We start from the raw sequence: 26,354 nt of genomic DNA, 5'->3' as shown, positions 1-26,354 counted from the left end.
ACACACACACACACACACACACATTATATTATTATATTATTAATTATATATAATATAATTTATAATATTAATTCTAATATATTATAATACTGTAATACTATTGTAATACTGTTATAGTATTATAATATAATATTATATTACTATATATAATATATTATACTATACTCTATAATATATTATATTATTTATAGTATATATTATATTATTATATAATTTATGATATGTAATATAATTTATAATATTAATTATAATATATATTATAATACTATATGTATATTAAATAATACTAAACATGATATATATACACAATACAGTGCAAAGGGTTAATATTTGAATATTATAGAGACCATAAAGTAATGTGTTTCTACAAATGTCCCAAATTTTTGATAATTTTATTAAAAACCAATTGATTTTGATTAATTTGTTATTAAAAATGTTGCATATTAGATAAAAAAAAAAGGATTGTTGATAACGAAGGATGGTGATTACACATTATTGATTAAAAATAAAAAACTTGTTTGAAACAAAATATATTCGTTTGAATTAAAGATTAGAAATCGACATTACTTTTTGGTTCACCTAAATATTACCTACACAATAATATATCTATGTAAGTGTGTAGATAAAGATCAGTATTGGGTAATTGGCAACTATCTCTTCGAAATCGAAATACATTATCAACCACACGACATCTACGAAAGCACATAGAGAAAGGGACATGGAATGGGGTGGTAGATCTGTGTTGCCCTCCTGTTCCCTTACAAAGCCCAAATTAAACAGTTCCATTGGCGTTGAACCCTTTATATCAAGAAAGAAAGAGAGACAGAGAGACACAGAGAGAGACAGAGAGAGAGAGAGAAAGAAAGAGAGAGAATGTGTGCAACCCTTCACGTAGTCCACATACACCGCCATTATCTCTACATCGAAGTGCTTTCCTTCTCCTCACCCTTTCTCCTCAGTCCCTCTGAACGGTATCCTCCGCCTTTCTCCACGTTATATCGACCTCGAATCAAGATGGACAAATATAGTGCTTACCCCTCTATCAAAATACACATCAGAGTTCGGAATACCGGATGGATTCTAGAACGAAAAGAAAAAAAAAAGAAAAAGAAAAAAGAAAAGAGTGTACTACGGAAGGGTTCTTCCATTCTTAAAGAATATTCTTCCCTCCTCAACTTGTCGAAGTCTCTTTTAGAAATGAAGATTATTTTTCCCATGTGAATTCTATCTCTATCCATCCTTTGGAAATAATTTAATCGTAAAACAAAATAATACAAATTATTATTATTATTATTATTATTATATAAATTTTCGAAAAAAGTTAATAATAATACATTGTACAATAATATTATTATTTATTCATCCTTTGGAAATAATTCAATCGTAATACAAAATAATACAAATTATTATTATTATATAAATTTTCTTAAAATAATTATTAAACTGCAAAATTAATAATAACACATTGTAATATTAAAGTTATATATTAAACAAACAAAAATCAAGTATATTTCACGATATTATTGTATAGCAAATTATAGTGTTAATTTCTGGAATATAACACGAAATGTTTTTGTTGATGGAAACAAAGCGTACAGGGGATGGTGTATTAGGATGGTTGGTGTAGAGAGAAAACACGATGTCGAAGGAACCGAACAAAGTAGTAGTAAAGAGGAAGAAAGAGAGAGATAAGTAAGTAGGTAGAAGAAGCAAGAGTAGATCGGATCTGTCGGTCCGATTTACTGCGAGCCGCGTGTGCGCGTCCGTAATAACGACACAAAGAGAAATAGGATAGAGAGAGAGAGTAAGAGAGAGAGAGAGAGAAATAAAGGGAAGAAGAAGCATTCAGTCTCGCGAGTGTAAGTAGAGATTTCCGGAGGCTGCGTGTAAGCAGCAGAAGCAGCAGAATCAGAAGCAGAAGTAGCTACCTCTCTCTCAAGTATTCGTCCCTAGCCCTCCCAGAACCCACCTAGCTCTCCTCCTCCTCCACCTCCACTTCTACGAGGAACCGCCTCTCCGCGGGGGTGTCTTCTTACCTCGAGCACCCCTCCGTCCTTCTTCGGTCGGTCCGAACCGTGTTTCGAAAAGCTTACCTATGGGAAAAATCTACATTGAGTCGATGCCGATGAATGAGTTCGCAGAAAGGGAGGAGGAGATGACGGTTGCGGGGGTGCAAGAAGGAGGGAAAAGGAGGAACGAACAGGCGGAATCCTTTGTAAAAGAATTCTTGGCAGCATCCATCTAAACCGACATCATGCATATCGTCCTCGGGGTTTCGTACCCTGCAAGAAGAAGAAGAAGAAGAAGAAGAAGAAGAAGGGCTCCGCGAAGGACAACCTCTAGGCCTGCCGACGGCTACCTGAGCTTTTAGTTAAGAATAAGAGGTAGGTGGAGTTGGTCTTCGAAGTTGTACACCGCCTTGGGTTAGCATTTACGTTGCTTTGCTTGTTTACCTGCTTGCTTGCTTACTTGCTTGCTTACTTGCTTGCTAGCACGTGCAGTACAGGTACTTGGGTTAAAGAAAAGAGAAATGTGTTTGATGCTTTCTCACGACAATTTCACACTACTTGTAGGTTGTTTTCATTGCATCGATCGAATTACTCTTTTATATTCCTTTATTCTTTACTTGTCTTTTTAGAAAATAATTCCGAAATTTTTTTCTTGTCTTTAAATATTGTCATGGTAACATAGTAGGTAATTCGTTATTTAATTAACGATGCCAATTCGTTCTTCATTCTATTCCAAGTTGCGAATTGGTTTGTGTCCATTTTGATGTAATGAGCACGTAACTACTCTCTCTCTCTCTCGCTCTCTCTTTGTTGATTTTTTATTATTTTTCTTTTTTCTCAAGGTAACCACTATTATCGTGATTGCACGTTCGCGACGAGACGTTGCTGCAACGGATAATAATTATCGAAGACGCGAACACCGTAGAGAGAAGAAATGCTTCGTACTTCTCCTCCTCCTTTTTCACCTCCTTCTTCACCTTCTTCTTCTTCTTCTTCCTCCTCTCTTCGTCGTCATCCCTTTCTATGTACTCTTCTTTTTCTTTGTACTTTTTTTTTCTTCTTTTCTTTTTTTTTTTCGTTTTCTTCGTTCAGATCCCGACGATGAACGTCCGCCGAGACAAAGGGCGCACGAGTCCGGGTATACCGCCGTTCCTTCGCCTAGGAACTGGTGGAAAGGTAGTGGAAGATGATGGACCAGAAGAAGGTGAACGAAAAGGTCGCTGATAGTGCATCGTCACGTGCCTCTATTAGAAGCTCCACTGGAAAAGGACTTTTTGCTCGCGTTCCATCGGCATAGCTACCTACGTTCGTTCATGTCCATCTCGTCGTTCTCTTTATCTCTCTTTCTCTTTATCTCTTTTCCTTACTCGTACACTTTTCACACCACTCATTTCAACCCCTCCCCCCCCCTCACCCTTCTTTTCTATCGATTACAACCTTCTTATAAAATTCCTTCTAAGAAACTAGAATTCTTTTCGTTCATTCTAGTCGTTTATTATCGATTAAATTAATAATAATAATAATAATAATAGTATTAATAATAATAATAATATGAAATGATAAAAGATTTTGATCGATTAAATTGATTAACGTTGAAATTACATCTATGTATGTAGAATTTTATCTCAAACTTATCAATGTGTTTATTTTTTGTTATCTTTTCAATTACATACATTCGAGTAATATTTCTTTCTAATTATTTATATATATAAATATATATAAAATAAATAAATAAAATTATAGTTAATATATTATAATATAATATATAATATATTATAATATAAATTATATATAATATATATATAATATATATATAATAATATATATATTATAAATATATAAAAATATATCATCATATGATGATGAACGATCTATGACGAATACATAAATATGATAATATATTGATGAACAAATATATATATATATAATATAATAATAATATATATATTATATTATTATATATATATGTATAATATATATAGATATGTCTTGATAGAAATTTAGTAAAATTTGTAGAGTTTGCAATTCGGTATTATGAATAGTTTTCTTTGATAGAATCTATTTCGAAATTGGAGATCTCGTTCGTGCGTTATCGATCTTGACGAAAATCCTCGATACCTTCCTCTTCTTCTTCTTTTACTTTCTTTTTTCTCTTATACCTTTTTTTTTCTCTTCTTTTTCTCCACTCTTATATACAAGACGAAGGGAAAATATTTTTATTGGAACGCATCCGTCGCGAAGAAAAGATGAAGCCTGACGAGATCGAAGATTCCATACCGAATCGAACGGGATTTATACACACATATGTACACACATGAATACATATATATATATATATATATTTTTTGATCGTGTTGGTTTTGAAATCCATGGATTTTGGTTAGGTCGAAATTTTGGAAAAATATTTCTTTTTAAAAAATACTTTTACGTACTCGTAATACACAAGTATTCCCCAACATAATCGAAGATTCTTATACCATAAAATAAAATAATTTCTGGTTAAACTAATTTAAATTATTATTAAGTGTGTTGAACAAATATCCCTTTAATACAATAAATAAATAAATAAATAAATAAATAAAAATCAGAAACTAAAGCAAATTTAATTTAGCCAACACTATATCAAACTATGATTTTTCTATTAAAATTGCTTTGTGAGTTTGATAAATTATGAAATGAAAAAAAAAACAAAACTTTGATTGCAAAGGAATATTATAAACAAAAAATATATATATATCTTAGTTATATTAGTAATTATCTTATCTTATTATCTTTGTTACATTTTCTTAGTTTTAAGTATTAGTAATTTAAGTTACGTACCAGGTTATCTATATACAGGTAACTATGTTTACCTCTTGTAGGATTAACTATGTGTAGTAACTTTTGTTATTATAATGTAAATTATTTTTTTTCTGCTATAATTAATAATTAAATAAATAAAATAAAATAACAAATAAAATAAAGAAATATATATAATATATAATATATAATATATAATATATAATGTGTATATTAAATATCAATGCGAATCTAATCAGGAGTTTTGGTGGAATTCACGATTCGAGACTATAGGGATGGGGATATGCCCTTCGACGAAAACCTTTAGACACAGCGAGTGCCCTGAGTTATGCCATATTAGTGTTCCTCGGGATTCCGGTTTCTCAATACGACCAGTCATCCTCGAAGAATCGGCAGACAATGTGTCGGCCCCCTCATCTCGCCTTGGCCCTTTGCCCTCGTAAGTAGCGTACTCTCTCTCTTTCTTCTTCTTCTTCTTCTTCTTCTTCTTCTTCTTCTCATCCATCTTCCTTTCTTTCACTCTCTCTCTTTCTCTCTTTCTCTCTTTCTCTTTCTCTTTCCTTCTCGTTGCAGTACGGAAAGGTGGAGGTGGAGAAGGAAGAAAATAAAAAAAAAAAACAAAAAATATAGAAGAAGGAAGAAAAACTTGGAGCGTGCGCTTGGGGTAAAGACTTAGCGTTCGCATTGTGTTCTCTCTCTCTGGAGAAACTTAAGCCGAGAATAAGAGAGAAAGAAAGAGAGAGAGAGAGAGAAACTCGAAAGTACTCATCGATTATCCCGTTCAGCAGTCTCGAAGTCTGCATTCGTTTGCTCTCACAAATACCCATGTATTATTTTAATCTTTAATCGTTTCTCGTTTATACACTAATTTTTCTCTTTTTTTTTTTTTTGAAATATTTACTTGGTTACTTAACTAGTTACTTTGCTTATTAACGCTAGTAATTTTTCTTTTATAAATGTATCTATTATGATGATGATGATGGTGATGATGAATTAAGATTGATACATAATTTTATCTTTAATCTTATTTTGTTTTTTTTAACAAAATTATTAATACTTGAATCATCCCATCTATAAATTACTATCAAAATTGTTTATTTTTGTTAATAAGGCCACGCAGATACAATTCCGCTAATGCGCCAATAAAGAGCAATCTTGTTGTTGTTCGCACAAAACTGTCTGGGTTTCGTCAGGGTTTCGTCAGGGTTTCGTTAGGGTTGTGTCATTAAAATGTTCAAAAACAATTCGGGTACTTACAGATTAACGCCACCACAGCAAAAATTCCGCTAATGCGCCAATTAAGAGCAATCTTGTTATTCGCACAAAACAACCTTTTTGTTTGCACACAGTAACTGTCAGGGTTTCTTCAGGGTTTCGTCATTTTTTAGTGCTACGAAAATGCGTATTTTGGATTTGCCAAAAACAGAACAAGATGCTTAACATTATTTGTAATTTTATTTATCAGAGTTCTTATGGCGACAGCATCAGGTGAAAGAAAATAGAGAATGTTTTGAATGTAATTTAAATTCTATATCGGCCCATTTGCCATCGAAATTCGATTGACTACTTTTTATAAACAAAATGTTTTAAAGTTTGATTGTTTTGATATTCTATGATTTGTCGCAACAGTTTAAAGTGTAGATTGGCGCATTAGCGGAATTTTTGCTACGGTGTCGTTAATACTTAAGTACCATTTTTATTAATAAATAATTTATGATTAAAGATGATATTCTTAAGAAACAAACAACGATGATCTCTCATAATAAAAAAAAACAATGTTTCTATTGTATTTTCAACGAACAGATTATTATTATTCGCTTCTGTCATAATCCAGGAGTCGAGAGTTAATTGATATTCTTGTAATATCATGAAAGAATGACTGGGCAGATTTGGATTGACGTATATACTCGATAGCGATACGGTATATCGTTTCACGATAAATCTTCTAAATCGTTTATGCTATCGTGCGATAAAAGATGCTTGTCGGTATCAATTAAAAGTATTGCTCGAATAAGTGTGAAAATTATCATTTTCAATCTCTCATACTTTTTCTTTTTTTACACATTTCTAAAAAAAAAAAAAAATTGAATAAGAAAAGTTAACCCAAAAATTTTATTTATTTTGTTCTGGTTTAACAGGATTAAATCGATATTATGAGAAATATCTCACGTAGAAAGATGCGAGACAATGAAAAATAAACAGAAATTTTCCTTTAATAGGAAAATGAGTGAAAAGAAAACATGGCACGTATACAAACAAGTTGATGATAGAAAACAAAGGAAAAAAAAAATGTTAATAATTTTTAAAACATGTGTTACAACACGTGTTAAACAGATAAAACATACCTGACCACATATAGTGAATTTTCAAGATGATCAAAATCTGTTGGTTTCTTCAATAAGCAGATGGGTCAGGTATTTTCTTATAACAAATTTCTCTGGAATAAGTAAATTCCACAGTCAACTGGTTAAAATAATAAAAGATATATAAAAAAAAAAAGAAAAAAAATATGTAGAATGATTTATTATTAAAATATCCAAACGACGTGGATTTTCATTCTCTTGTGTTCGGTGATACAGCAAAGTAATGGATAGGATAGGATCGTGAAGGTATCATTTTCATAGGGCTTTAGGGTGAAGCGGTAACACGACTTGGTTCTGATACAGCACCGCGATGGGTCTAGAAAAGACGCGTGTAATTATGTGCGAGAGAGGAATAGAGGAGTAACGTAACGCGTCGTGCATTCCAGCAGCCACCGGAGTCAGAAAATCCACCCTCGCCCGTTCGTTCCTCCGTTCGACTGAATAGCCGGCTAATGAACGCAAAGCCGAGAGCTCTGTCAGTCTCCTCGTATACGGTACGATACGGTACGGTACGGTACGATATGGTACGGTACGATATGTGTACGTACGTCCAACGATCGTTGCTCGTTCGAGGATGAAACCGATGCTGACTATGACGACGAACACGACGAAGATGACGGGTCCACTCATTGCCCGGATTTACCGTCATACGTTTCTTACATGTGTGTAACTCTTCCTAGATCTTATATAGAAGATCGTATACCTTTATTCACTAAAAGGTATCTCTTAATTAGAAATAAATCATAAACTTCTTTATTTTTTTTTTCTTTACTTGCTTATTCATTTTGTAGTACGAGGGGTTGATTTTTTCTTCTTTTTTTTTTTTTTTAGGATTAAGGATGATTATACGATTTTATAATCCCATTTGCATTAATTTAAATAATAATATGCAAACTATTTTATCAACTGTATGTATTATTCCAATTTTCAAATGTTCAAACATTTGATCTTATTATTCTGTGTGCGTTCATATCTAAATGTTGAATAATCGATAAAGTTAAATGAATATATTAAGTGTCAGATATTTGTAACTACTAGAAGAACTATTGAAGATCTAGTAATAACTAGAAATATCCTAGTACACCAACTTAGAAATACGTGTTTTTCTATCTGATAGATTCTCAAAGATCATTGATCAAAAGCATTTCATTGTGCACAATGGTACGTGTGCATCGATAGATACAATTTCAATTTTGCTATCTTCCCTTTTCTGTTTCCTCGAGAGAAAGAGAAAGAGAAATAGAAAAGAAAGAAAAAGAGAGAGAGAGAGAAAGAGAGATTCGACGTTAGATATGCGAGAGAGTTAGGGCTTCCTCGTTCTCTCCTGTCACTCAAATCCTTCTCTCCCTTTCCCCTTCTTCCTCTTTACCGAACCTTCAGCATCCCCTTTCCTTCCTTCGGGTCGGCCTTCCTTCGTCGACGTCACCCCTTCGACCACCCTCGCGAGTGAGCACGCGTTTCTCACCGAGTGTGAGAGAGAGTGAGAGGGAAAGAGAGTCAGCCCCGCGGACTCGGTAATTGAATTTCACGAGTTGGTTACCCAAACCCCTGGGATCTGCCAATCCCCCTTGTACGTTCGCATCTCTAGCACCCTTTGGAAAACAGCCTAACACGACGACGACGACGACGACGAGGAACGACGAGGAATGACGACGAGGAACGACGACGATGACGACGTTGTCCTCGGCCCGATATCGTCCTTTTCGATATCACCAAGCTTTTCGCAATCCACTTGATGTCCGCTTAACGTCGTGTCACAACATTGATTACGACAGTGGTCTAGAGAGAGAGTCAATCGTAATACAATTTCATTTTCTCCCTTTTTTCACCCTCTGTGATGTAGTTAGTTGAAGTATTCAAACATTCCAAGTGTTTCATTTCATTTCTTTCTTTTTTTCTTTTCACTAAATGTTCATCGATTTTTATTCTACGTTTTGTTACGTTTTTTGTTTTTGTTTTTGTTTTCGTGTGGTATCTTTAATTATTATATTTGATATATAATATATATTTTATTAAGTAAATAATTTTGTAAAAATAGGTTAATGGATAAATATAATTATTATTATAATATAATTTTGTATATTATATTTTTTATATTTTTATCATAATTAATATTATTGTAATATATTATATTACATAATTATATTTATCCGTTTACATAATTAATATATTATTTATATACAAATTGTATATTTTATTATACTATATATAACACAATTAGCTGTTTTTTATTAATTTTTTTTGTTTGTTAGCAAAACTATTATTAGCGAGACAATTGGGTTAATAAAACGTTTCATATATATCTATATCTATATATCTTAACAATCTTTGCTACAACAAAGTGTTCAGAGAGTCATTAAGTAAAAAAAAAAAAAAAAAAGAGAGCATTGGTTAGATTCGAGATCATTAACAAAGATATTCTTCGTTTCTTTGTATAAATGGAATAATATAAATGCAGGAAGTTAAAATGAGTTAGGAAAAGTCGGGATTCGTACTTTCTACATCTACGAATCGGTCATCGTTCAGGTCAGACGTCCCGTCGAGAAAAGAGATCCTTTCGGGCTCAACATTTTTCCACGTTCATAAATATTTAGCAGGAAGAAAAATGAGGGGGGGGGGGGGCAGGGGGGGGTTTGAGCAAACGGGTGAGAGGAGGGAGTTAAAGAGCGTAGAATGCGGGAAGGGTGAGTGGGGGACAGGGGCTGGTTGTATTCGACACTGGTGCTTTTGCCATTCTCTCTCTCTCTCTCTCTCTCTCTCTCTCTTTCTGAATTTAATGAACCGCGCTGATTTTTCACGGCCACGAATATAGAAGGACTGCCGAGGGTGAAGGGGTAAGAAGAGGGATTTGCTTGGAATGAAACAAAAAAAAAATGAAAGAAAGAAAGATAGAAATAAGAGAGGGAGGGAGGGAGGGAGGGAAATTGTTTGCATCCAACACGATTCCTTGCTTTCCCATTTTTTTCTCTCGCCATGCTGTTTCTCGATGGTTTGTTCGGTTGGTTGGTTGGTTGGTTGGTTGGTTAGTTCGTTCGCTCACGATGAACGATAATAATTTTAAAATGGTGAGGGGGTAAGGGGGGAGGGGAGGGCAGGGAAGGAAGGAAGGAAGGAAGGAAAAGAGAAGAAGGCCCTTCGAGGCGTCGAGCCGCCGAAGACGAATTATCACCGGCTGACGTGTACCCTTATTTATGGTTCTTCGACCTTGCCTTTTACCCCGCTACTCCTCTCTCCCTCTCTCTCTCTCTCTCTCTCTGTCTTTTTTTCACTCTTACCATGTTTCTTTCACTCTTAACACTTTTCCCTATACGAGACACACACGTCGAAGTTCGAGAGATACGATCGTAGTAGCAGTATGGTGAATGATCTATGTTGATAGAAAAGTTTCGACTTAATCTATCCTCGTTTGATATAACGTTTGAAGAGAATAGACTTCGATAGATCGAAGAGTAATTTAAAATATGTATATACATATATGCATGTATATGTATTTGTGTATATGAGTGCATCTCTTACGTATGTAAGATCAAATTGCTTACTTGCAGTATTCGATCGATAAGATTCAAGTATCGTGTAAACGTATCGTATCGAGTAGTAATATTATCGTGCAATAAGAAAATTAGAATGTAAATGGGATAGAAGGTAGAGAGGATCATTAGATTTGAAGTTAATTATTAGAAGATTAACGATAAGCAATTGAGAAGATTCGATATGTTCTTTAAGTTCTCCATTTAATAACCTAGAGACAAATGAATGTTCCTATCGTAGGAATCATTTTGTTTTGTTTTGTTTTGTTTTTATTGGAATACCTAGTTGGATATTTTTGTTGGAAGATAGTTGATTAGGGGGTGGGGTGGGGAGGGGAGGGAAAGGGGGTGAGAATTGTTAAAGCTATGGGTTTATCATGGTATTCTATCTATCACGGGCCAGTCGCGAGTGTTTAGTTTCGAAAAGCATAGGAATCGCGGAGCTTTGAAAATGGCGAGAAAGATACCGGAGCTTGCAATTGGGGCAACGATGTGATCCGATATTGCACGACGGCACCAGCAACCGTGCGCCACTTCACTTCAGGGGCGGATCTGGTTGGTCAATCAGCGGTGCATTGTACGTAACGAACCTCCGCGCACTCGGCCAGAGTTTAATGCCCGTACGTGGACCTTGGCATGGTACGTGGATATGGTGTGTGTATGCGCGCGTGGGTTATTAAATATGACGAGAACTGTGCTTTGCCAAAAGGTGAAAGAAGAGAAACACACAGACAGAGAATGAGAACTCATCTCTCTCGTCAAACGATACTCTTTTACGATCGTTTTATTTATTTTTTTTTTTTTTTATTACTTACATTTTTTTTTTCTTCATAATGTGAAACACTTTTACACGCATCGATCGTTTATGAATTCAATGAAAAAAAAAAAAACAAGTGTAGCATTTTTTTGGTCATAGTTTTGTTCCGACAAAGAAGGTAAAATTTTCCATTAAATCGTAAATGTTCTGGATTGGTTTTTTATTTTTTTTATTATAAAGTGTTGGATTATACGATTGAAAAGGAAAAATAATAAATCTCTGTCGGCTTTCTTCAAAGGACTGTACGAAAATCATCATCTTAATAAATTTCAGAATATTTGTTGTAATATAAAAATCTAGAAAATAAAATATTTCCTTTTTTTTTTATTTTATGATCAACACTAATCAAAACTTCCGATCTGCTCTAGAAATAAAATGTTTTTTATGGTTTAAAATTCTGCTAAGATTTCTCTTTTGTTCAGATCCATTACTGGTCTTAGAAAAATCTTACCAAATAAAAAACGATCTCACAGGTAGCCATCCTTTCGTTATAACTAAAATCTATCTCTTCTAAGATCATAGAGATTGCACTATAACCATTAAAAAAAAAAAAAAAAATTCAATATATAACAAAGTTTTATATAAATATACCTAATAGTAAAATTCTAAATTAATAAATAACAAACCATAAGATATACCTTTATAATTTTCATCTATCAAATTACACATAAATTCATTAAATAACGCACGTTAGATCATCATAATTTAATAATTAATTTTCAAATAACAATCATAAATATATAAATAATAAAACATTGATTATAATCATCCATAATATTATTCTATTTTGTTGTTTTTGTTCCATTTTATCCATATCGAATTAAATCGCGAATCTTTGACGTGAAAGATTTGAAACTGGGTAAAGGTAGAGGGGTGAGTGGGGGGAGAGTAAGGGGGGAGGGAGGTTCGTAGTGTATATACCTTGGGATAGGAACGTGCATAAATTTGGATGGATCATCTCATAGCGAGCGGCGGAGGATGGTACTCGAAGAATCTGAAGTGGGCCTCTTGGTAACGGCGAGCACTTATTCGCTCACTCGTTCGCCAGTCCAAATGAATTGGATAATTTGATCAGCTCGTTGCTGGCCCTTTGTTGCCTCCTGGGAACTTTGAATGGTCCGGTCGACCATCGTCTCTCGTTTTCTTTCCTTCTCTTTTCTTTCCACTCCTCTCTCCTCTCTTCTCGTCTCCACCTCATCTCAACCCCAGCCCAAGCCCACCCCACCCCCACCGCACTCCTCTCCAATCCTCTCTTTCTCTTCTTCATTCTTCTTATTCGTTTTCTGCCAATCCTTCCTGAGCCCAGCACAGATCTCGTGCCTTGCCTTCTTCTCTTTCTCTTTTTCTTTTTCTTTTTCTTTCTCTTTCTCTTTCTCTGTCTTTCATTCTTTCTCGACGTAGTCATTGCTTCTGATATCAGACTGGAGCAAAGATCATAGCAGACGCTAAATAAAGAACGCACCACTTCCGCTCTCCCGAGTACAAATCGACAACGTAGATTGGGCGGATGAACGAACGAGCAAAACTTTGACCGATCATAAGAGCTCTCTCTCTCTCTCTCTCTTTCAGTTTATATTCCTAGAAGAGGATTTTTCTTGATTTCTTTTTTTTATTTTATTTAATATTTTTTGTTCATCATCATTATTCCCTTCCAACTATTAAGTGGTTCGAAAAGTCGTTTGGTTTTTTTCTCTTTTGTCAAAATGAAGATAATTTTATGCTTCGAGGTTAAACCTAAATCTTTCAAATGGTCATAAATAGTTGAATTTGATCAATTTAATCTCTCGATCGATCTCATGTGTTACTATTTGTCGATTTGCATCAACTAATGGCCATTATTATTGCGTCAGCAAAAAACTAAACGACTTTCCGAACCATTTAATATTTTCAAAACGTTTTGGAATAAGAGAGGAAAAAAAACAAAACTACATATATCTATGGGATGATAGAAATTTCGAAATTTATTTGAAACAATGAGACCAGATCTACAACCCTTTCCTTCCCTTCCCTTCTCACTTTCATCAGGTATCGTGCAATTTATCTCGTATCGTGCTGTGAGGAATTTTTTTTTATTTTTTATTTTTTTTTATTTTTTCATACAGTGTCGTCTCGTTTAGAAAATATTAAAATATTTGTCTTTCTTTTATATCCCTTCTATTTTTTTTTTTTCAACTACTTTCTCCTTGTATTTTTTTTCTCTCGCACGGTGAAGGACTTGCCTCGACATTTGACAAGAAAAAAAAAAAAAGAAAAAAAAACCAAGTTTATGACCGAGTTTTATTTCTTTTTTTTCTCTCCAAGTTCAAATACACCTATAAAACTTCGGCGACTGGGTATATTTGGTAAAGGTATAATAAAAAAAAAAAAAAAGAAAAGAATTAAACGTACCGTTATAAAGAATATGTGTCTCGTGTATATATATATATTTTTTTTTCTAGTCTAAAAGAACAATTTTTGTTTCCCCAAGATCGTAGAAAATTCGTATGCTCGAGGGGGTTGGTTGGTTGGTTGGTTGGTTGGTGGTGATGATGGTGTTGGTGTCTTCTTCTTCATCGAAAATATTATCCCCGACAATCTCTGGCCATTCCCTGTGTACCATTTCATTCAATGTTTCTCTCTCTTTCTCTCTTTTTCTACCTAAGTCCACCTTTATTATTATTATTATTTTTTTTTCACATTTTATCCTTTCTCACGATACAGTTGGTAGGTAAGAAGAAGAAGAAGAAGAAGAAGAAGTTTTTCTCGGTTGCCTGAGGCACGTAAGATTGTCCTCTTGCAATTCGTAGACCTTAAGAGTTGTTCTAGAAAGAACGAAACGTGGGAAAGTAAGAACACAACGTAATGTGTACGAGTGAGAGAGAGAGAGAGAGAGAGATAGAGATATGAACGAAAAAAGGGCGAGAATGTAGAAAAACAAGTAGAAGTAGAAGAAGTAGAAGAAGAAGAAGAAGAAGAAATGCGGAAAGAATCGTTGACGGATTCATTAAAAACGTTTGGGTGTAATAGTGCCGTGATTACGGAGAGAGACTGGAAAATTAAAAAAAGGAAGAGAGGAGGTGGAGGAGGAGTAGGAGGAAGGAAAAAAAAAGGGGGAAAAGAAAACGAAGATATACGGAAGAGAGAAGTACCTACGTGGTGATGGTACGTTGCTGGTGCTGGTGCTGGTGCTGGTGCGCTGTTCCTTCTGCCCCCTGTCGGGAGTCCCCTGCTCCTCTTCGTTCTGTCTTCCGTGGCCGGAAGGTGAGTCTCCTGACGAAGGGAATGTGGAGATGATTAAAATGAATTCTACGGAGACCACCGCGCCGCATCGTTTCGCCGACTCTTTTATGGCCCTTCGATGTTACATTTCTTTCTTCTTTTTTTTTCTCTTTCTCTTTCTTTCTTTCTTTCTCCATCCACTTCTTCTTCTTCTTCTTCTTCTTCTTCTTCGTCTTTTTTTTCTTTTCTTTTCTCTTCACTTTGCCACCCTTTTTTAGGGAACTCGTTTCTCGATAATATCGCCGCTTTTTGTTATCGAGATCAATCAACGAATGACGAATATTCCGCGGAGAAATATCGTTACTAGTTTGTGTTAGAACGGGGGTTGGTTTACGGGAAAGGGATGGAAACAAGGGTGTGCATGAGGGAGTCAAGTAGTCGTGTAAAAAAATGCGAATTGGACGATGTCCGTTGTATCCTGTCAACGTTTATGATTGATCATTGTATTGCTTTTTTTTTTTACTCGTTGTTGAGATTTTTTAGTTGGAGTAATTGTAATGCAGTAATTTAATGAATAATATTAAATGTTTAATTCATTTCAATAAATTATATTAAATAATAACACAATTACTTAGTGTTAATAATTATTTATTTGGTATGTTATTAATCAATATATTAACTTGTTTGCAAGTGCAATTAATTAGTGTTAATAATTATTGAAATAAATATTTTTATTAGGTATGCAATTAATTAATATATTAACTTGTTTGCAAGTGCAATTACTTAGTGTTAATAATGATTGAATAGGTGGTCAAATAAAATGTTTAGGATGCGATTTTTTAGTTGGGGTAATTGTAACACAGTAATGTAATAAATAATGTTAAAAGTTTGAATTCATTTAAATATACAATTACTTAGTGTTAATAATTATTTATTTGGTATATAATTAATTAATATATTAACTTATTTGCAAGTGCAATTACTTACTGTTAATAATTATTCAAATAAATATTTTTATTAGGTATACAATTAATTAACATATTAACTTGTTTGATTAAGTTTCAAATCTAATTCTTAACTTACTCTTTCTCTTGTCAAATATATTTTAATATTAAGAATAGAAAAAAAAAAAAGAAAAAAATGTTGACAACTGCAGATGAAAAAGGTGTTAGAAACATGTGTCACTCAATATACGTTGTTACCCATTAGACGTGAAAAATAATGGAACTTTCTAAAAGCTTTACTCGCGCGGGTCGTCGGTCAAACGACGTATATAACGGTGTCATGAAATTGATAAATTTATCAGAGGTCCATGGAAGAAAAGGCGGCATCAAAGAGATAGATAGAAAAGAAGGAACGTTGATCATCACGGTGGTGCACGAAAGAGTTTCAAAATGGTCAGAGGTATTCACATTAGTCTACGATATGAATAAGCATTCCAGAACGGGCGATCATTGGTCATAGCGAATGCAACGAAAACCACGATAGTCTTCGAAGGCCTTCTTTATCCTCCTCTTCTTCTTCTTCTTCTTCTTCTTCTTCTTCTTCTTCTTCCTCTTACTCTTCGTCTCTTCCTCTTTTCCCTCTTGTCGTCGTTTAGACGTTGCTGGTACGAGGCCATTCGTTGGAATACTTCATGGTTCTCAATGCATACTTATTTGTACATTCTATCATTTTATGATACATTTTTGCGTGTATCTGTGTGTGTGTGTGTGTGAGTGTTCTTATAAAAATATATATTTTGTTTTTATTAATGTGAAATATTTAAAAAATAAAAAGAAATACATACACACACACACACTCACATATGTACGATACGAATAACTAATTTTAGAATGAGTGGTTTGCAAAAGTGTTCGTTAAATGTTATTTGATTTTTTGTAGGTCCCATTATTAGGTATAGATTTAAATAAAAATGTTTAATTTTAATAATATAAAATAATTGTTAACGTAATCGTAGGTTTCAGTTTCTTTCTCAATAGAAATATATATATATATATATATATATATTGTTAGTGTGAAGTTGTGCTCTCTCGCGGCCATACTGCCTCCGTTTGACGCCCAGAGAAGGAGGAGAGACCAGAAGTGGAAAGAGAGAGGGAAGAGAGGAGGAATGATTAATTACGAGGGAGTGACGCGAGAAGCAAGAGAGGGCCGACGAAATGTGCCGGGACACACAGAGAAACTTATATATATATATATATATACATTCGAGAAGTCGCTTCTAACTCTTCTCACTTTTTCATCTCATAGTGTGAGGAAAATACCCCTACGAAAAGTAGAAAGAAGGTTTGAATAAAAACAAAAACTGAAAAGGAAGAAAAAGAGAGAAAGAAAAAAACTAATTGTAAGATTACATTTCTTTGCATTATCAACAACAAAAAATGTTCAAAATTGATATAATGTAAGATAAGGCTATTTTTGATTTGATGTTTTATAATTGCAATATAATAACTGACCCAATATATATAAATATTAATTTTTGTATATAATAAATTTTATATAAAAAAAAAATATATTATATTATAAATTATATAATAATAATAATAATATATATAAAAATAATATAAAACGATATAAATATATAAAATAAAATACAAATATATCCCTAATATAATATTTTCTAATTATTTCTAAATATTAATGAACTTAATGAAATATCTATGGGGGGAAAAAAACAAAAAACAAAAAATATTCAAAAATACGATAGAAAAAAAGTAATTTCTAAATAAATAAACTATTAGAATGAAAATCGAATACAGGGTTTTATTTTGCAACTTTTATTTTATCGGTGAAACGACGGAGATGACCCTCGGTCAAAAGCGGTGGATGATCAAGGATACTCCAAAAGGAATTCTTTCCAAGTTAAAGTGAGAAGAGGATAGAAAGAATGAAAAAGAGAGAGAGAGAGAGAAATAGTAGCGGCAGGGGTATACTGAAGCGAAATATATTTCCGTGCTCAGCGGGACGTATTACCGACGAGACGGTCGTCCGATAATGTGTTTCTGATTGCCAGCCACGACTATATTTCGTCGACGCCGGTTTTCGACGGTTGTGTAGCTGCTGCTTGCTGCTGTTGCTTCTCGACGGCATTTCTCTCTCTTTACTCGCAAATCCATCCTTCGTCATACCGTCCTCGATATTACATATCCCTCCCCAACTTTCCAACCCACCCCCTCTATCCCACCCAATCTTTGAACGTTGCTATACTAGCAGCAGAGGAAAATTATGCGGTCAGCGCATAACAGTAACAGATATATATATATATGCATATGTATATGTATATGTATATATATATATGTAATTTTTCCAACGTCGTTCGATCGAATTCAACATTATCGAATAGATTTTTCTTTTTCTTTTGTATCCATGTACTTTACTTATTTCTTTATATTCTTTTTTAATGTTATTGTCGTAGATGTGCATCAATAGGAAAACAACATTTGAATTATTTTATAAATGAAATAATTTATTTTTTTTTGATAAAATAATAAGGGTTGTTATATTTTTCGCATCATGTTTTGGATTAGGAATAGTTGGTACTTAGGTATTAATGACACCGTAGCAAAAATTCCGCTAATGCGCCAATAAAGAACAATCTTGTTGTTTGCACATAGCAACCGTCAGACCATGCTAATCTTTTGTATTGAAAGGTAGAATATATATTTATTCGTTATATTATTATCGTCATATATTTAATCGTTGTATTTGAAAAAAACAAAAAAAAGAAGAAGGTTTATATATTAAAATTTAATTAGTCAGAGTCTAGTCCGGTAGGTAACATCGATTCTCTCAAACCTATCAACATGAAAGACGTACGGTTAATAAGGAATTAGACTAGATTATTTTGAAAGGCATCGTCGTCAATACGGTATCATTTATCAGCGTCTATCAGCTTACAAAACCATTCGGTAATCCGATTCGTATCGCGCGGAAGCGAGTAATTGCCTATGAGAAAGAAAGAAAAAGAAAGAGAAAAAGATAGAGAGAAAGATAGAAAAAGAGAAAAATAAAGGAAGAAAGAATGAAAGAAAAAAAAAATATATATATATATATATATATATATATATATGTTCTGATATCGAATTCGTTCCCCCATTTTTAGCGGATGATTTCTCAACGAGAAATTGAGAGCCTTGTAAGAAGTAAAAGATGAGAGAGAGAGAGAGAGAGAGAGAGAGAGAGAGAGAGAGAGAGAGGATCAGTCATCTGAGATCAGCTAGGATCACGAAGGACCTTCGTTGATGGATCGGAACGATAGGAAACGACGATTACTTTTCTCCGTATTCGAAGAATAAAATGTATTATTCAAATAAAACATAAAAAAAAAAAAAAAGAAAAGAAAGAAAATGGTAAAGAAGAAGATTACACGAAATAAAATGATAAAATAAAAATTGCGAGTGTATGAAAGACAAATGGGATTACAAAATAAATAAAAAATAATAAAAATAATAGAATAAAAATTTGCGAGCGTATGAAAGACAAATGGGGTGTAGGAGGGTGGTGGAAAGGAATCGTATTATTTTTAATAATTTGTCGATTGCGACGGTGAAACGATATCCTATAGGATACATGGGAATTCTCTCTGTCTCTCTTTCTCTTTTACTGGGTGGATCATTAAAGAGAATGGATATCAATTAAATGGAAGTGATTTATGCATAAGCCCATCCGCGACGTCATAAATATCGACAACGTTGAAAATTTTTCGGGCCAGGAACGTACTCGACGCGCACGACTCTCGTTCTCGGTAATTTATCGATGAATAGTAGGTAGTAGTAGATTGTAAATAGAGTACGAGTATATATACTGAAAGAGAGAGAGAGAGAGAGATGGGAATATATACGCCTTAAGCGTTCGGGGACGCGTCGAAGCGCTCGTTTTTAATGAGATACTGTAATATTTACCACGTCTTCAATACAATTTCCCCATCGGCACGTGCAACCACCACCACCCACCCCTTTATATCGGGCCCCGACCAAAATTTTACCGATCGCGATACGATCGAAAATTATTTCTTGATACTTTCATTTCATGCGAAGTTTTAATGAAGGAGAAACGATTGATATACATATACGTCAATTATATATAAATGTATATAGTAGACATTATATATTAGTATACAATAATATTATTATAATATATATATATATATATATATATTACACAATATATTAATTATATTATATTAATTACATTATATTAATTATATTAATATTATAAATTGTATATATATAATATACATTATAATGTATATTCAATACTCAATAAAATTATTTGAATTTTTGTTATATTTGAAAAAAATAATTGTGAAATAAAATGTACATAAACATATCTTATTTAGTAGAAAAGATGAAGATACATTTAATATTTAATGTAAATTTGAAATTTCAAGTCATCTATATACCTTGCATAGATTAACGTATGTAATGTATGGTAAATGGAACACCGTTAATACACGCGTTCAGTCATATTTATATGAAAGTTCTCTTGCTGGTTATCATTACAGAAATGAGGTCGAATAAGATACTGTGATGTATCTTCTGTTTCAACGAAAAGGAGCGTTAAAGTTTCGAAAGGTTGAGTTGGCTTTAGCAAGATGAAATTTCATATCGGTGTTTTTTTTTTCTTTTTTTTTTCTTTTTCCTATTTAATTATCTTTAAATAAGTTGAGCGGAATGAGAATTTTATTCATTCATTTTGTTCGTGGACACGACCGAGAGCATCGCTCGTCGCGTCGCGTCGCGTCGCGTTGCATCGTCGTCCCACGCGGACGAATGTAATTTTGAAACAAAAATTTACATCTGGTTAATCGCGACATTTAGATAAGTGGAAACAAATAAAAAAAGACAAATGAAGAAAATTACTCACCGTACCTTGGACTTCGTTTTCAGCAACATTTCACAAGATCTGCAACATACAATCAAACAAACAAAATAATTCGATTAGACATTTAATAATTGTTTCTATGTTTTTGTTACAATAAAAATAAAAATAAATGAATATTCAAGTGTGCATGTGTGTGTGCGTGTAATGTGTAAAAACGGTCAATGTAAAATATCAGTAGGATATCATAGGGCTGACACTGTTTGCATGAGAAAATCACCACGTCCTTCGTGCCCTTCTTACGTAATCCGTCTGTTAAAATATCAATCTCAACATTTCACTCTTTACACATCATTCCGCACAGGGGTGGCCCCCGATCTTCACCCTTCTACTCTGTCTGGACGAGGTCATCAAAGATGCAAGAGCAATCAGCGGAGCTAGTCGGCCGGACGAGCAAGTAGAGGAGAACCAGGCAAACCCCTGGGTGCAGTAGTAGCAGCAGCACCACCACCACCACCACCGTTGCACCCCCCTTTTCACCCCCTTTGCACCCACGCCCCTGGGAGAAGCAAGCATAGTATTTTCTTTGAACGTCTAAATCGATCCCTAGCGTAAAAAGAGAGAAAATAAAAAAAGTAAGAAAGAAAGAAAATAAAAGTAGGAAGGAAGGAAGAAAAGAAAGATGAAGAAAAAAAAAACGATCAAGAAAATATTCAAGCACATCCGTCCCTTATTTTTTTTTTTTAAATAGTTCGAGTCTTTCCTTTCTTATTAGAAAAAAAAAAAAGAAGAACTACGCAGGTATGAAGAATAAACGTACAAACTTTTGACAATAATTCTCACCTTTTATTTCTACTTGTTCCATTAATATTATCTTAACGATTGTAAAATCAATTGCATTTAACGAGAAAGCTTCTATTTTCGTGTTCTATCCATCTCTATCTCTATCTCTATCTCTCTCTCTCTCTCTTTCTCTTTAGCCAACAGAGAGAAAGGAACACATCAAAGGGATTTCTTTTCGGCCGATACGCTCACTGGAAGCAACGAGGCGTATCTCAACGAATCGTCGTTGAAATCACTGCCATCTTCCCTTTTCCTACGGTTCCTTTCTCTTCGAACGTTTTCGAGCTAGCTAGGCTAAAAGAGGGAGAAAGAAAAGAGCACCACCACCACCACCACCATAGGAGGAGGAGAGGGTGTACTCCCGATGGCTGCTGGAAAAGGAAAAGGGAATGGGAATGGGTAGGTGGTTCGGGGGAGGGGTAGGGTAGAGAATAGGGCGAACTCTATTAAAAATGCAATATTCTCGTTAATCCGCGCCGGTATGTGGCGCCGGCTAATTAGGGAGTACGTGAGAGTGAGAGAGAAAGAGAGAGAGAGAGGGAGGGATACACGTACGTTTCACCCCCCGTTGTCATGCAAATACCCCGTGGTGGGCGCCGTGAACGCCATATTGAGCCACGGGTACGCGCTTACGAGTATCACACGCGTACACCACCACCACCACCACCACCATCACCACCACCATTTTATCTATCTATCTATCTATCCTCTATCTCTATGTATAACGATGAAATCGCTTTATACGATAGTCATATACTTCTTGTCCCTCCAAAATTGCTTCTACTACTCCCCACTCAGCTCCTCTTCCCTTTACTCGTGATCGTCCTTTAAAAAAGGAGTAGGTAGGTATCGTCGAGAATTTTCTCAATAGATTGTGATGATAGGGATTTTTAAGAAAAAAAAAAAACAAAAACGCGAATAAAAGAAGATTAAAGAATTTATCCACTCTTTATCTATAGTTTAGAAAAAAAAGATTTAAACAAAAAAAAAAAACAAAAGGATTAGTTTATCTAACAAAATATTCATATATAGCAAATGGAAACTCAGGGAAGAGGATCTTTCTGCGCTTGTGCGTAGTAGTCTCTTGTATGTTATATATATATATGTATATATGTATAGGTGTATCAAAGGTATTTGGTAGTATGAGTAAAATAGAGAAACCAAGGAGGTGAGAGAGAGAGAAGATAGAGAGGGTGAGTTATATCAATAAGCATCGAACAGCCACGGAGGACGGCAGGGAGCTGTTGATTAAGGGGCGAACACAATGAGGACATATCCTCCGAGAAGGGAATGCGTCTGCGATGGATTCGCGCGAGGGGTCCCTCTCGATCTCATCTCCGGCAAGCGAGAGAGACTGTTAGACGCCGATTACCACCGATCCTGCCCTTCACAATGCTCTCATCTCTCGTCTCTGTCATTTCTATCTCTCTCTCTCTCTCTCTCTCTCTACTCGCTCTCACTCACTCGCTCACTCGAATTGACTGGGTCACCTTGTTGCGAGCCTGGGGTTTAGAGCTTTCCTTGATAAAGCTACAAACTCTGTTTCAAACAAGTACACGCAGTGTACTCTGTTTCTAATCATTGTGATATTATTATTATTATTATTATTATTAATTTAATAATTATTTTCTAATAATTACTATTTTGTTTGTAATTGAAATTTTGTCGAATTGTTTTTTTAAAGGGGTTATTTTCTTTGGTTTCATTTTATTTGGTTGTTTCAATTTTGTATTTGAAATTTGTACTTTTCGTTCGTTACGTATTTTTGACTCGTCGTTTGATAAGAGTTTTGATTAGATAAGAAGGGATATTGATAATATAAGATAAACGGATACAGAGCTTGAACGATCCAATCTAGTTGGTTAAATTAAGTAATGAAAGCAGTCGCGAGTAAAATCGACGTCCTTCGTTGGGAATAGAGCACTCTGTCTAGATTTCAACGTCGTCGTTGATTCGTTGGTTCGTCGTACCCGTTTTGTTCGTGAAGTACAAACTTACAAAGTGTTACTTTTCTTTTTTCTTTTCTTTGACTACTTTTTGTCATTCCGAAAATTTGACTCTACGTTCAAATCGAGAAACGAGGTAATGAATAAAAATTTGACAGCGACACTCCCCCCCCCCCATTTGATCAAAATTTCATAAGATTTTTTTGTCTAACTTGATTATCATCTCGTTCGATTGGACAATTTTTTTTTTTAGATTTTTTTGTCTTCTTTTGCAACATCAATTTTTGAACATTTAATCGTCGTTAGAACGATTCTATCGTTCGTCATTATTAAAATAACGAATCTAATGAAATATCGAAATGTAGGATGACCGACGTATGAAATCAAATTGGAAGTTTCGCAAAATGAAAATTGGTGATTGAAGGAAATCCCTAGAGATCGATTAGAAAGGGGGTAGATAATGGTTGGTATCAGTCGGTTCGTTATTGAAACGAGTAATGCTACGTGAAATTGTTCGAAATAACTGCATTTCAATGGAATCAAATTTTCTTTTGTTCTAACGAGATTTTTTATTTTTTTTATTTTTTTTATTTTAAACGTTCTTAGATTTCTTTACATCGAAAATAAAAAAAAAAGAAAAATCCTAGGAGTTCTTTTCGAAATAATTAAACAAATTAGACAACCCAAAAAAATGGTTTGATATTTTTCACCCACACACGTACATATATATATATATATACTTTACAGTTATTTCTCATTTCACATTTCGCACAGTTGTATTGCTTTCTTTTTGTTTTTTTGTTTTTTGTTTTTATGTGCAACACGCGCACGAACAAACAAACACAAATACACAACACACCGTCATCGATCGGCCTTTCGCGCTCGCACTATTTTCAAAAGCCATTTCCATCCTTTGTAATAACGAAGGTCCGTCTTCGCATTAAGCGTTAAACGAGGCCGTTCGATATACATATATATAGAAACATATCTATATATATATACTCTCTTCTATCATACGTGCGGTGTGATCGTCTACACTAAAGCGCAAGTTTATGGCCTATCGAACGAGACGAGTTAACGCTTTTCCAGAACGAATCGTTCCTTCAAACAAATAACATGTTCTCATATATATATATATATATATAATCCTGCAAAAACAATGATATTCTTTTTTATATAAATTAATTAATTATTTCATTAATAATATGTAATATTAAAATAGGATAATAATGACGATTTTGAGAATCATTTAGAAAATATAAATTCAAGTATAGAATTTATAGACAAGATATTAACAAAGTGATAAATAAATACTGTAATATATATATGTGATTTTGATAAAATATTTAAAAAATTAAAAGGTAAACTGAGAAATAAGGGTAGTAGCACAATATATGATAAAAGACACTGTTGTTCCATATTACATCTATCCATTATACACAGAATTAAATTGAACGTAATAAAACCATCAAATAAAATGAAAGGGATACATTATATTGAGATTTGAAGAAACAACAACAACAAAAAGAAAAAAACTATAAAAGGAAGAATAAATTTACAAATTTATCGAGTTGAAAAACGTAAAGAGATTTTTTTTTTTTTTTTTAAGTAGAACAGAAGAAAAGAATTAAAAAGCATTAGTCGCTGGAAGCGGGATGGTTTTTTTTTTATCTCGCGATACTAAGCTCGTCCAGGCGTGTCCCAGTGCAAAACACAACCTCGCGGCAAAAGCTCTCGTCGAATGAGAGAAAGAGAGTGAAATAGAGAAAGATAGAGAGAGATAGATAGAGAGAGAGAGAGAGAGAGAGAGAAAGAGCGAGGTCACGCTACTACGGCCGTTCCTAAATTAACAGTAATGAAAATTGGTTATCAGTCGAAGCGGCGTCCTGCAGACCGAACAGCGTTACCGGCAGCGGAGCGCGTAATATCCCATTGAGGAAAAGGGAGAGAGAGGTAAAGGGATTCGGGCTGCTGCAAGGGAAGCGGATCACGTTGACACAAAGCGCCCGTAATCCGTTTATCTTCTCTCCGGGCACTCCGCGCCCACGTGTTACGCTTTGCGTTATTCCAGGATAGCCTAGTCTTCTCCCTCCTTTACTCTACCTTCCCTCCCTCCCTCAACCCACCACTCTCTCTCTCTCTCTAACCCATTTATCTATCTATCTATCTATCTATCTATCTATCTATCTATCTATCTATTCTATCTATTTCTGTTTCTTTCTTCTTCTAACTCAAAGATAAAGATGAACGAATCTGTGAAGTATTTTTCTTTTAACATCTTCAACGAGATCGATATTACCAGAGGAGGAGGAGGAGGAGGAAGAGGAAAAGTCCTTTTGCTTGTTAAGATCAGTTGAGGTTCGAAACGCTTTAGAATGAATTATTCTTTTTACAAAAGATACCTTCTATATATGTTACGTGGAATTTCCTTTGCGACACGTATTTCTTGTGAGTAATGACTGCTGTAAGAAGAAGAAGAAGGAAGAAGGAAGAAGAAGAGTCGTCGTAGTCGTCGTCGTCGTCGTCGTTGGGTCCCACCTGAAAACCGCTTAACGAATGACGGTGACGAGTCGCCATCGTCGTCGTCGTCGTCGTCAGTGTTCGTACATTTTGTCTCGTACGGAGAAACATATTTGTCTCGAGACCAAAGGGGGCGGTTTTGAATCCCGTTTCGTGTCCTCTCCTCTCCTCATTCCTCTTTACCTTCGTTGAGACGCACGCGTTTAGAGCTGTTTCTTTCTCTCTCTCTCTTTCTCTTTATGTTTTTTTTTTTGTACTCTTGGTTGCTAGCTAGCTAGCTCGCTCGTTTGCTTTCTCTTTTCACTGGAGTTCTTGGGATTCGGCTTGACGCGCCGTTGAAAGACGAGCGCTTCTGACAAAGGACTCCCTAATATATTACGCTTATTAATCCCTCCTGTTCGTCGACCAACCCACCTCTCTCTCTCTCTCTCTCTTACTATACTCCTTCTCTTCTCTTCTCTTTCACCACCTCCTCACCACCACCCCCTCCTCATACCTATCCTATAAAA

At 34.5% G+C, this 26,354-nt stretch overlaps 2 long non-coding RNA genes across 7 annotated transcripts in view; one reads left to right on the top strand and one right to left on the bottom strand.

The window, feature by feature from the left end:
- Nucleotides 1–346: 346 nt before the first annotated feature.
- The window catches only part of LOC149031609 (uncharacterized), a 207,613-nt gene continuing 181,605 nt past the window's right edge, over nt 347–26,354 (bottom strand). The window contains exons 4-6 of one of the 4 annotated variants that reach the window (XR_016177546.1): nt 20,587–20,620; nt 1,970–2,093; nt 347–1,080 (exon numbers count right to left, since the gene is read on the bottom strand). This is a non-coding gene — a long non-coding RNA (uncharacterized LOC149031609). The other 3 variants (XR_016177548.1, XR_016177547.1, XR_016177549.1) reach the window with 3 other exon arrangements.
- Nucleotides 22,419–26,354, top strand: part of LOC149031612 (uncharacterized) — a 64,804-nt gene continuing 60,868 nt past the window's right edge. For all 3 annotated transcript variants that reach the window (XR_016177558.1, XR_016177556.1, XR_016177557.1), the window contains exon 1: nt 22,419–23,461. This is a non-coding gene — a long non-coding RNA (uncharacterized LOC149031612). The remainder of the gene's footprint in view (nt 23,462–26,354) is intronic.

The sequence above is a fragment of the Polistes dominula genome, unplaced genomic scaffold (assembly GCF_049000335.1).
Source record: "Polistes dominula isolate Pdom_NZ unplaced genomic scaffold, Pdom_raw_medaka contig_82, whole genome shotgun sequence".
Classification (NCBI taxonomy): domain Eukaryota; kingdom Metazoa; phylum Arthropoda; class Insecta; order Hymenoptera; family Vespidae; genus Polistes; species Polistes dominula.
This window is presented reverse-complemented; position numbering and strand designations above follow the sequence as displayed.